The sequence below is a fragment of the Mus caroli genome, chromosome 15, assembly GCF_900094665.2.
Source record: "Mus caroli chromosome 15, CAROLI_EIJ_v1.1, whole genome shotgun sequence".
NCBI classification, from domain to species: Eukaryota; Metazoa; Chordata; class Mammalia; order Rodentia; family Muridae; genus Mus; species Mus caroli.
The window spans coordinates 27,495,829-27,509,247 of record NC_034584.1 but is presented as its reverse complement, the minus strand read 5'-3'; the positions used below and the strand labels follow the sequence as shown (position 1 = coordinate 27,509,247).

General features: G+C 39.2%; 1 protein-coding gene across 1 annotated transcript in view; it reads right to left on the bottom strand.

The window, feature by feature from the left end:
* Positions 1-13,419, bottom strand: part of Sema5a (semaphorin 5A) — a 437,549-nt gene that overhangs the window by 289,762 nt on the left and 134,368 nt on the right. The window lies entirely within an intron of this gene.

Genomic DNA, 13,419 nt, shown 5'->3' with positions numbered 1-13,419 from the left:
CAAGGAGGGATTCCTTTGAATGGAGACCAAGACAGAAGCTGTGCTGTTTTAGACAAGATTGAAGTGAAAGTTCAGAGCAACAGGTAAAAATGATCCAGGAAACTCAAGCCTTGCATGCTCAGCACAGGCAGGAAGGTACCAAGTGGCTCCCTGCTTTCTCTTTGCTGCTATACCCGATATTCTAGATACTCAGCAAAAAAATGGAATTCAATGAAGAGTTGGTAAAGCCATAACACTAAGTTAACATAGTGTTCCAGCCAGATAGCTATCCTGACATGTATCCAAAATCATGACTGGACACTATTATTAGAGAAATGCATGGAGATTAAATTAAAGCTTCCATGTGCTTTGTTGACCATAAAGGGGGAATCAGGTTGGCCATGACACATTAAACCTTCAATTTTTATGTACATTGAACAAAAATATCAAACACTTTTGTATTGTTTTAATACATGCACCCTAACTGTCAAGGTTCAGCCTAAAGCAATTTTCCATACATGATTAGTGAAATGATTTTTAAGAATATGTTAACCTAAAAACACTTATCAGACTTATACAGAGAAAGACAACCGGCTGCCACCCTCAGCTATTGAATAGGAACAGACTGTTATCCAGAGAGTTCCACCATATATGAACTCCGGTGAGGAGGAATTTTATGGCTATATAAAATAACCTTATAGTATAAAATGGGGAAAAGAAAACATTAAACTACTTAATACATTTCAATAATAGTTCAGCTCCAGTGACCTTATTTTATACGTCTCTTCAAATGGAATTGTTATTACGCTCTTGCTTCCTTCCCCCTGTTTAGCTCTAGATTGCCCCGAGGAATGATAAAAATAAATGGAGTCCATTAGATAAAATTATTATTTGCTCAAAGACAATATTAATTTTATCTGTCAGCAGGTTTTAGAACTAAGTGAAAGTTCATCCATTCTGCTTCTGTTAGCTAGACCAACAAGAGCGTTTTCTGAGAAAAAAATATACTTAAGTAATGGAGACTTCAGGCAACATAGCCATATGCACAATTTCTAAAGGACTTACGCGGCTTCCTTTTCCAAGGCAAGAAAATCATATGGCCCATTACAGTAGTCATGCTGTAAGTGACTCTTAGTAGTGCAATATTACAGGTCACAGGCCACACAGGGACAGCACCTTCTCCTGACAATCACTATGTGTATTCTTTATAAGAACAAGCAAGAACAGACTGCCACATCTGGGAGAAAAAGACCCTCGTGGGTTCAACAGCACTAGTCTCTGTTTGACTGGCACATGCAGTGATCTTATGTAACTGGGCCCTGGTGATGCGCCCGATGCAGAGACCTTCCTAACACCCCCTTCCCTGGGATCCACAGTACCTTAATCTCCCTCTCTCTTTACTTTATCTGAAACTGTATGTAAGCCTTCCTATAAGTGATGGTGCACTTCCTGGCCACAGTGTCCCCTCCCTCCTCTTTATGGACTGTCTCTGTCACACCTGTTATTTATGATAGACAAGAACATATGTATTCAGGCATCATAATCCAGGGACCCACTGACCACTCCCATTCTTTTGTCTTTCTAAACCCTAGCCTTGCTTCTCTGTTTCTTCTGGTTTTCTCGATATTACTTCCTCTAGATCCAATTCGTAAGCATCATGTCTTGGTAGCCATTCTTGGATTTTTTTTCTACCCCTTCCCACATCTACCTAAGTAAATTAGCACTTATTTCTGCTATAGACTTTGTCATCCAAAGTTACAATTACTACTCTCAGCCTCATTTTCAAGCCAGGCTGTGAAGTTTCTGAACTCATTCAGCGTCTGAGGGCTGAGTGTGTGGATGCAATGCACACTACCACTGTCAGGATGCCTATGCTGCTATTAAAATGCTTTGCATGCATCCCTTTCTTCCATGGCTCTGCCATTCATTGTCACAGATGTTTGATCCCCTATTAAAATTCTCTTAACATCTGGTCCAAATACATGAATTCCCATGGTTTTGAGAAATGTCCTTTCTAAATGTCATAATTTTCCAGTTAATGGTCAAAGGGATGAAGGGATTATTATAGGCAGACGAGCTGAAAAGAGGAGTTCTCAGGGGCCTGGAACTGTGAGAACAGAAGGGAACTATGGCCACGCACAAAAGCCCTTGGGGTCTAGATAAGTTATTCCAGTTCTCATCATTCATCAGAACCACATGAAAAAACAAGAACAAAGAAGAGACATTACCATTCAAGGCAGAGTAACTTTATTAAGGTAATTATTCTAGGTTGAAATATAAATATCATGAAATGTAATGAGATAAGATCAGACCTCTAGTGCACTTAGAAAAGCCTGTAGACTAGTTAGTGAAAAAGTTTTCTTACTTGATATTTTCAAATTCTACCTGGGATGGTCACTGTGCCTACCTGACACCAGACATAGAAAGTTGACACATGCGTACTTGAATTTGTTACAATCCTATCTGTCAAAACATAGTCAGAACTTAATGACATTAATATATGTGTGGCAAGTGTGCCCAGAAAGTATGCATAAAACATGTTATAAAGTGAAAATTAGTAAGATTATAATAAAAACAAAGATCCTAGTAGCTAATGATTAATAATATCTATTAAATTACAAAATAGGTTTGTCAATGGAATTTATATATGTATTTCCTGTAAATAACTTTATAGTATGTATACTTTCACCCTTTCTTACTTTCTACACATGGAGACATAAGTCAATGAAGTTTTAGTTAGTATGCCTCCTGCCTTGCTGCTGTCGTAAATGTCTGGTCCTCATTTCATACACTGGCAATGAAACTTGGACAAGTAGCTGAAGAATCATTCGCAGATCTTGGAGCCAGTGATCTCACTGACCAAGCTTTAGCCTACCTGTGTTAAGGCCTTTCAGAGTGCCAGCCCATCAGCACTGCAAAGGCCACCTCAATACTCAGTTGCCTTTTATCATCCGGCAACCTATGCCCAAAATCTGTCTATTCACTTCTTCACATACACTTACTTAAAACATTAGATATGTTTAACATGGAAAATAATGTTCTCATATACATACACTATGTGGTTAAAATATGGAGATTATGACCTCTTTTTAAATAAATCTTTTTGTTACAGGTTTTAAAACACCCCACAAATCATCAAGCACATGCAGTTTTATAAAATCTCCACTAATACCTCCTCCTCTCCTTAGCCCAGATTTCTGCCCAAGTTTCTCACTTAAGAGTTGGAGTCCTATTTTGGATTATTCTAGCATGCCCACAAATATGCAAACCCATGAGTAAATGTTGCCATTCTTGTTCCAAATAAGCACCAAACAGTGCCCTTTGCTCGCCTTCCTGGCTACAGTCTCAAGTTTACAATGCCCTTTTGCTTCAACCTCTTCTGGGTTAACCCTGCCCTCTCACTTCGACCTCCCCTGGGTTTGCAGAAAGCCTTGCCATTGATCATTGGGCTTTGTACTCCTGTCCTCAAAAATGCTTTTTGTTTTGGTTTTTGGTGCTACAACCAGAGAAAACTACAAAGGAATTATAGTTGCTTAAAAACCTTCAGTAGTTCCCCAGGGAGCCTCCCAAAAGCGATAACCACTGACTCCATCAAAATCCCTTTTTCTCTGGCCAGTGCAGCCTTCCTGAAACTTCCTTTTCCAGCTCTCACCTTCACTACAGGCCAGCTACACACAAGCACACATATACACATGATCTTCTACATCCACTGACCTTGCCAAAGCTCTGGCTGACTCTTAGGACTTAAATCTTCTCTAGGTTCCTCACAGTGCTTTCTCCTGTGACTCAGCTTTTATTCACTATACCTTCCAAGCCAACTAAACCTTCTTTTTACTCCTACCTGAGGCTGTTAACATCTCTGTTTCATAGCATTTTAAACTATGTGAAACTGCTTGCTTGATGATTTGTGGAGTGTTGTAAAACCTGTAACAAAAGATTTATTTAAAAAGACGTCACAATCCTCATAATTTAACCACATAATATATGTATATAAAAACATTATTCTTCCATTTTAAACATATCCAATAAACAACAGATATATTAAAATATTTCACAAGGGCATAGACAAAAATATTCAGTACCTGCAAAGAAGGAAAATGAAGCCAGGAAAAATACAATTGAGAGAATGAATAAGAATAAGATAAAACATAGCGACTTGGTCATCGACAGCAAAATACTTCCTAATGGCTTTGTCGTCACTCTTCAAAAGGATACTGAAAGGACCTATAAAATTTATGTTTGGCAATCATTTGATATCTTTGATTAAATATATTTAACACATTGGGATATAAACAAGTGGAGACAAAGACTTTTTTATTCTGAACATAGATCCACAGGTCCCAAGACAGCAGCATGCATTAAGTCTTATGAACTTTTTTGAAGGCACCGAAAGGTGTCAAGATTTCTAGCTGACGGCTTAGCTCCTTGTGAAGGTCTAGGCACTTCCTTCCAGATCAAGGCAAAGAACCTGCTCAGTTTATTATAGTCAATGAATCATACTTGCAATGAGTTTCACAATAGAATCTACAGAAAACTGCCAGATCTCTAATAGCCTACATGTAAGACTTCAAAAGCAGGTCAAAATAGACCTTAACTGAGTGGCCACAAAGTATCTAATTATTAGCCCATTACGCTCTGCTGTGACATGTATATGTGCTGGGAACAGAAGGTACTGTGTTCTTCAGTTCATTATCCTAGAATGTGGAAAGGTCACCGTGGATACTGCAGGAAAGGTCATTATGGTTTAAAAGTAATTCCGACATATTTTTGCATCTACATTTCAAAATATTAAAAGCCAAATGATGGTGTAGAGGTTAATGACAATACAAAAAGAGTTGCTCAAAGATACAATTCCTAAGGAGGTAATGAAACAGTGCATAGCTTGTCAAAGAGCTCCTAAACAATGAAGATCATAAACAATGTTGCAGGATAACTAAATGATGTTTATGCCACCCAAATGTTAAGGAGCAGCCATGGAGAAACTCAGCCTCAAAGCCCCCTGCCATTGAGTTCTCTGCCCATGCATGAATGCTGGTGCAGAGTAGGCTATACTACAGAAAGCAACCAGCTGGCCAGACCCACAGGGTGTGAGGTCACCATGGCTGCTTTTCTCTGGTCTCAGTTCCTATCTTCCATAACACATTTTAAAAAGAACACGTAGTTTAAAATCATAGAAGCCAACTTGAAAAATAAGGCAGTGTATTCCTCAGGAATTAGGAAGCTGTAAATAAGATTTAATGAATATAAACAAGTAAGACTAAAGACAAAAGAAAATGTGTTTCATAGGAAACAAATTACTACCCTCCTAGACAGAGACAATAGGAGCAGTTCAGGGTCTCACAACAGCTGTGAGCTGCCTTGGTGTTGGGAAAACTCCACATCTGCTCCAGAAACAAAAATTCATAATTGTACTGTTCATAATAGGAAATTCTTAGAAGCAACATCAGAGTCTACTGTCTACTGAAAGAAGGGTCATCTTCATGGTACATCTTATCACTCAATGTATGGGCAACAAGAGCTCTGTGGAACACACATAAATGCCCAAAGAGAAAACTGACATAAAATTAGAATAATATATAATATAATAAATCAATTTTTTAAAATAAAAAGAATAAAAATTAAAAGTTTTGACTTCAATAAAACTATACAAAGCCAAGTATACAGAAATAAGAACCCCATATTGCTAATGTGAAAATAGATTCATGTTGCATGAACAAGAAGCATTGGTCATGAATGGGGCACACTAACAGTGCTGTCATGCTAACTGTTTCCAGGTCTCTCACTCTCCCTTCTACCTAGAATGCATTCCACGAGGTCTGTATCATAACTAAATCTACTTCCATGCTTGGAAGCCCAGATCAAGTACCAACCCCCCCATTTCCATCCTTGCTCTTCAGTTCCCCCAGTGAGAGCTTTGATAGAACAAACTACCCTTAGTGTCACAGTCAGTATGTTTTACATTCCCTTCTGTGGGATGGGAAACACCCTTAGAAGGTGTCTCCATGTTGCCTGGCTTCTTCTGACTTGGGACTTAATGTCCTCTCAGCATGGAAATGGTTGCTCATTATTGTGGGCCCCCACCTCTCAGCATTTGTCTCACAAAGAAAATCTCTAGTAATTGCTGAAAGAACCCATTATGCAAGCAACAACAATGGAAATAAGGTACAGGGTAATGGGGAAGGAGGCTGTAGAGCCAGTGAGCTTTGTAAGTACAGGAATCATCTCAATGGGCTGGAAAAAAAATAGCATCCTCCTGGCAAAGCAATGCCATAACGCCTCAGATCAGAAGTTGCCGCGATGAGGGGAAGCAAACACGTTTACTTGTTTGAAATGAATAGACCAAGGTTCTAAGTAATGAGATCAAATAAATTATGATATATCCATACCATTAGATATCGTGCAGCCTGTAAAACCAACGCAGTAAAACTTGATATTCTGGCATTTAAATCTAGCAACGATATAGAGTGTAAACAAAATATGCACATTTATCAAGTGAGGGAGGGAGGGAGGGAGAGAGAGAAAGAGAGAAAGAGAGAGAGAGAGATCCAATTTTTGACTGAAAGAAAGCAAATAAATATTTTACATTTTATATTTGTGGGTAAAAAATCCAGGAACGGTTACTCCAAGGTAATAGGAATGTGTTTTAAAATATTCTTACATGTTGACTGGATTTCAATGAGCATTCACTAATTTTGTAGTTTAAAGCAAGGAAATTATTTACCTGTACACTTAATAAGTGAGGAAAGGTTATTTTACCAGACAACTTAAGGCATATGATATCCTGATGCAGTTCAAGCCTGCCAGGCTGATATGAGGAACTGAGTCATAGGCTGAGTTACTGTAAAGTGATGAAAAATCTCAGTAAGTCTGCATTAGAGTGGCCAAATCTACACGCTCTGATAGGCAGAGCCAAACCATGTGCTTGCCCAACAGAATAGGGAGTTCCCATCTGCAGGTGAGTAAAGAATAGCTCCAAGACTATTTGCAGGAGCTAGGTGCCAAGATATGACATTCCCAGTACCAGAAACTCTTCCTCCTTATTCATTAGATTCATTGCCTAGGTGAAACCTCCACCTTTACTTGAGGAAAGGAAACTGATTTATCAGTCCTGACAGGTCAGTGCTATTATGTGAAGCTCTGAGCTTCTACCAAGAAACACAAGCACACAGGCAGGACCGAGCATTTCCATTCTGTCATGGCTATACCTTGTTTGGGTGCTTGAAGCCTCCCCTACAGCATGTTGTGTAGAGCAATCTTGCTGTAGAAAACAGAGTACACAGGGTTTCTCTCTCTCTGATGTAGACTTCATTTCCATCGAAAAAGTGGTTAAAGGCAGAGTGTTGTGGCTAGTCTTTAATTCCAGCACTTGGGCGGCAGAGGCAGGTAGATCTCTCTGAGTTCAAGGCCAGGCTGGTATATATACTTACTCATTAGATTCCTCATATGAGTTCTAGGATACCCAGGTCTAAAATGAAAGACCATATCATAAAAAAAAAAGGGGGAAATAAAACAAAACAACACAACACACACAAACATGTTAATGGGGAGAGAGACCAAGAGACAAGGAGAGACAGAGAAAGAGGAAATAAGAGATATGTGCCCCCTGTAAATCCTGGATAGAAGGCAGATTATTGGTCTCCATGTTAGCATTCAGAAAACCACCTAGTTTCCTCTGCTTATGGCCACAGCCACGTGAGCAATGACTTACTAACCACAAAGAAGAAAGTGGACGCAATTGGTTCTGCCTTCAGCAGCAAACATTTCACTCCCACAGGTGAGATGTGTCACAAGCAAGTGTGACCCCATGAGGTCACACCTTGCACAGACGGCAGATCAAATATCCAATGCCAAGGCATCCGCCTGACTTTCTCACCTCCATTCCTTAGTAACCCTGATCAAGTCGTGGCTGATGGTCTGCTCTGTGCTCTGTTCTACTTCTCAGTGGTCCCTTCCCTAAATGTCCCTGCCTGGATACAGTGGTATCTTCTATGTCTTTAAGTTTTACAACACCCATTTCCCATCTTCTGTCTTACTGTCATTGATTAAAACTAAACCCTGGTGCAGTTTTAACACAGATGGCAACAAGCACGTAAATTGAAATATATCATCCTTGTCCAATTACGTGATGCTAAGATGATCTGGAAGTGTCTACAGAGGAGCACTGACTTCCAGTGGTATGACAATGAGTTTTTAGTGTTAAAATGATACAAGAGAGATGCTTGTTCAGTACAAAGAAGCAGCACTTTAGATTATGGATTTAGATTTTCTCCCTGTTTGGTCCAATACTTTCGTGAGATTCTGGCAAACCGCAGTAGCTCTAAGCTCTATATCAGACCCACAATCACTAAGGGAAACAATCAAGATATTATAGTGTACATATTGCTAAGCTATGGTGCTTGGTAACTTAGGGGCACTGTACACATGTTTGACTGACACTATCTTAAATACAAATACTGAGCCCTGACCTCCCTCCATAAGCAGAGTAGAAACTGGATGAGTAGACACAGAAAGAAGACAGGGTATTATTTTAAGATGAAATTTCATTATATATACTCAAGCTATAATAGTACATGTTTAAGTTAGAAATAAAATAATGTATACAGCATGTAAAAAAATTATTCATGGAGCTGGAGGGATGGTTCAACAGGTATCAAGCCTTTCTTGGCATGAAAGAGGAATTTGATTCTTGAACACCCACAAAGGAAGCTGGATATAATTGTGTGCATCTGTAATTTCAAGCATTGGGGGATGGAGCATAAAAGGATGACTCCCAAGAGGGTGATGGTCAGGTCAGCCAGTCTACTACTCCCACAAAGAACATGGTCATGAGTGACTCTATGGTAAGGCAAAAATGTGTCAAGTAATAAAGGAAGACATCCAATATCTTTCTCCGTCCTTGACATGAGTGCACATAGGCACATACGCCCACACCCTTAAATGAGTGCAAAACACACACACACACTGAGAGAGAGAAAGAGAGAGAGAGCCATATTGCCATATATGTAGCCAGATGCCCACATGTATATGTGTGCACAAACATTTTTTAAATGCCTTTAAATCTATAAGCACCCAGCCTCAAGCTCGAAATACCAGTACTCAGGGGCTAAGGTCAGCAAACTGGTGTAAGTTCTGGACCAATGAGGATGACAGAATGAGCTCCAGAACAGCCCAACTAGAGAATGAGACCATGTCTCGAAATCCCTAAGAAATCCTAATGTCCTGGTCTTGGGCTGTGACTCCTAGGTTACAAGTTACAGCTGAAGTACTAACTGATGGAGTGTCTTCTATTCCCATCTCCAAATAGAGACAATCCTTGAGCTTCTCCTATACTCATGAAAGGATCTACCTAACAAATCTGCATGAAGCACAGGCGTGCAGGGCCCGCCCACTGGAAGACCATTAGACATGATAGTGTGGACCTTAACTGCTTTGATTAATTTGTGGGGGAAAATATGTCTGGTGATCAGAGTGGTTTTTGTTTTGTTTTGTTTTGTTTGTTTTGTTTTGTTTTGTTTTGTTTTGTTTTGTTTTGTTTGTTTTTTCGAGACAGGGTTTCTCTGTGTAGCTCTAGCTATCCTGGAACTCATTTGTAGACCAGGCTGGCCTCGAACTCAGAAATCTGCCTGCCTCTGCCTCCCAAGTGCTGGGATTAAAGGCGTGCGCCACCAGGCCCAGCTCAGAGTGTTTTAAGATATGCAAGTATGTATAAGCTGTGGTGTTTGGTGTGTTTTAGAACATTTACTCCAAGTAGGAAGGTGAAATACTAAATATAGTATTTATATATGATCAATATAAAGTACATGATGGATTATGTTGCTATGAAAGTGATGTAGAAAATAATCATGATATAAGGCGATCCTAAAACCTCTCTAATTACCATTACATAAGGGAAGCCTCTACGACTCCCCTCCTTAATAAAATGTGTAACCCATGGTTATTTTTAATTGTCCAGAAGTTGGAAGATGATTTCAAAGATTTTTTTTTCTTTTTAAGAAAATATTCTGTTATCTTGTCAAAGATGGATTGTGAACCAAAAGACATCATCCTAACTCAATGGTACCAAGACACCCAGTACCCTACGGGTAGATATCTGCCCGTTTCTATTGGCTGTGGGGGTGGATGGAGGCTGTTCCATTATTAACAAGGAGAGTTAAAATATAAGCACATGTTATATCTTCTCTCAAGAAATTCTACAGAAATACACTGGGAAACTGGAATTTAAATTAGTGGGGTTTTTCACTCAACAAGTATATTGATCACAAACCCACTCAAGGAAGCAAAGAAGCAATACACAAATCAAGAAAAAAAAAAACATTATGAAGCCCAGGAGCCTAGAGAAAATATGACACTAGTGTGGGACCAAATTCCAGACCAAATTAAGTGTATTAGTGGCATCCACCAGTAAGTCCCTAAGTAAAAGTCAGTACCAACTTGTTCCACACAACATCATGGCCAGCACCTCCATTTATTACATGAACTTTCCCTTCATATCATGCTGTAGATAAAATAAAATGTGCTCACAACCCTCAAAAGTGCTTTATAGTCCAGTTTCTCTCTCCAGTGTTTAATGGTGGTTCTGACAGATTACAGGAGAGAAACTTAGAGGCACAGTCAAGGCTGCACTGAGAAACCAAGCTCTTAGGAGTCTCACAGTGGGCACAAATGTGCAACATGGCTGTGGCTGCAACTCAGTTCTGCCAGTTGCAAACACCTTCAGTCTGCCAGGTAAAAGTCTTCTAAACATGGCCATTAGCATTTTACACACACACACAAAACACACAGAAACACATACACACACTCACAAGCACTCACATAAAGCACATACACACACATTCACCAATAATTCTCTTCATGCAAAGGCATGGATATGGTAAGAAAAGTTATGCTAGTTTGAGAAAGACAGACATGTTTTAATCTAGACAAGAACCTGACTCAGGGAAATCAGTCGCCTAGCCCCTGGTGTTAAGCTGTTTACAAAATGCCCCATGAAGCCTTGAACAAGGGTGTGTTTTACTGAGAACTACTGTGAAATCCTGTGTCTTCTATGCATAAAGATGTATTTACTTAGGTAGCCTGATAATCTTGGGAAAAGACTGCACCCGCAACACTGGGGAAAAGGTGATACTTTTCAGCTTTATACAATACACAGTACATTTCAAATGTAAACTAATATTAAATAATACTAAAATATTTGTCCTGGGAAGTAGAGATATAAGAACCCAAGTTTGATTCCCAGTACCTACATTGGGCAGCTCACAATCAGCTGTAACTCTGGATCCACAAAATCTGATACCCATTTCTGGTCTCCATGGTTACACATACATAGGCTGTGTGTGTGTGTGTGTGTGTGTGTGTGTGTGTGTGTGTCTGTTTCTGTGTGTGTCTGTGTGTATGCTACAAACAGAGAGAGAGAGAGAGAAAGAGAAAGAGAGAGAGAGATGACAGACAGATAGGTATAATCCTTGTATATATACAATCTGATGGCCTCATAATCCCACTCCTATACACATACCTACAATAAATAAAATATCCATACAAAACTTCCATGAATATTCATAGCAGCTATTGATATATAAAGCAGTCAGATGTCCATTTAAAAGTCAGTGCAAACTTGACAACCTTATTCAATAGTTTTAGCTCAAAGCATATTTTTAACTGCATTTTATCAACAAATTTGTTAACACATACATATTCATGAAGGAACTGATTTACCCAATTAGTTTAAACACCTTGCAGTACTTTAAATTGCCAATTATGTTAAAATTTATATTAGCTAAAGTTAAAAATTACCTGATAATTTATGTTACCTATTTTTGTTATTTTCTCAATAGTTGTGCTGGTAGAGTCTCAGCTTTATGCTCAAGCACTCATTTCCCAAACATGTGCCACGCAATCCCCCAGACAATCCCAGTGCCTATATGCAGAGTTCTTCATCACATTCAACACAGTAGCAATTTCCTCCTTCCTTCTGGCCTCTTTCTTGAGTTAAAAGAAATGAAAGCAGATGACTTTTTTTTTTTTAATTCAGTACTTCATGGAGAACAAAATGGTTACCATGGATAGGCTATACCCTTGAAGCTGTACCCAAGTCTGTAGACATCCTACTTCCCCATGAGTCAATCACCCTGTCCAACTTTAATGATGCAGAGTACAGAGCACCATGTGTCGGGTAAACAGAACGTTTCCTGTGTTGTCTGTGCTTGACTCAGACAAAATTCTTCTGGAACTTGACACCATCACAGGAACCACATCTTGCTTCTGGATGCAAAGCCCCAGCCACATGGCACCTAGGTTCAGGTAAGGCCTCCCAGATGTTCCCTGCCTCTGGTCAGCTCTTACCCATGAAGCCACCCATGCCCAACTCCTCTGATTGCATGTGGTTGCAATGTTAGTGACACTGTCAAGAGTATTTCAGATCACAAAACACTTACGCATGCCCTAAATTGCCATTCACTGGAATCATTAACAAGTTAAAAACCTTGACCACTGGACAGGATTTCTGGTCATCTGGAAATATTTCTGGGAAATATCATGGGATGAGTTTTCTTGAGGCATTTAAAAACTGAGAATTGGCCCAGAGTAGCAAGCTAAGCCAAACAGAGTCCCAGCAAACAGTTGCCTGCTCTCTTGACTCTCACCACCTCCTCCACACTAATGTCTCTGAGCAGAATTAGCACCTGTATCATATAGCCTTTACAAACTCAAATACAAGCCTTTAGAATCAAGCCTTGCATATGAATTCTTAAAGACAGTTGTCTGTCCTGATCTATAGCATGGAAATCAAGTGCTTATTTGCACAGTCTTACAATAGTTAACTCTGCACACACCCACACATGCACACTCCTGCACATGCACACACACATTCCCTAGTTACCTTTATGCTCATTTGGTCCTCTTTTTCCTTACTGTCAATCATGAAAAAACATCCATGGACAAGCTATTTTTTCCCACACTTAGCAAGGTGATATAGGTCATGGCACTAATTAGGTGTGTTGTACACATAAAATCTGAAATGTTGAAGGGATTGACTTGAAAAATCTGTGTTTGTGTGTGTGTGTGTGTGTGTGTGTGTGTGTGTGTGTGTGAATCCTATTCATCTAGTTTCCCTGAAGTAACATGTCTTGAAATTAATTAGACATAGCTTAAAATATACCTTGTTTTCTTTCTGACTTTGAAATAGTTCATACTTTAGTAAGGAAAAAAATCAAGTATGCTGTCATTCTCAACACAGAAAAAGGTGTTAGTAAGTAACATAAATATATGTTTTAATAAACATTACATAATAAATATTATATTTAGAGAGTGATGTAATTAACTGTTAACTCCCAACATAATACAAATTCATAGGCAAAAGCTGTGGCTTATCGCTGTATCTCTTTTATCACAAAAGAGCTCAGGTCTTAAATGTTTCATGAGTACAGTGCAGGTTTACAAGACACA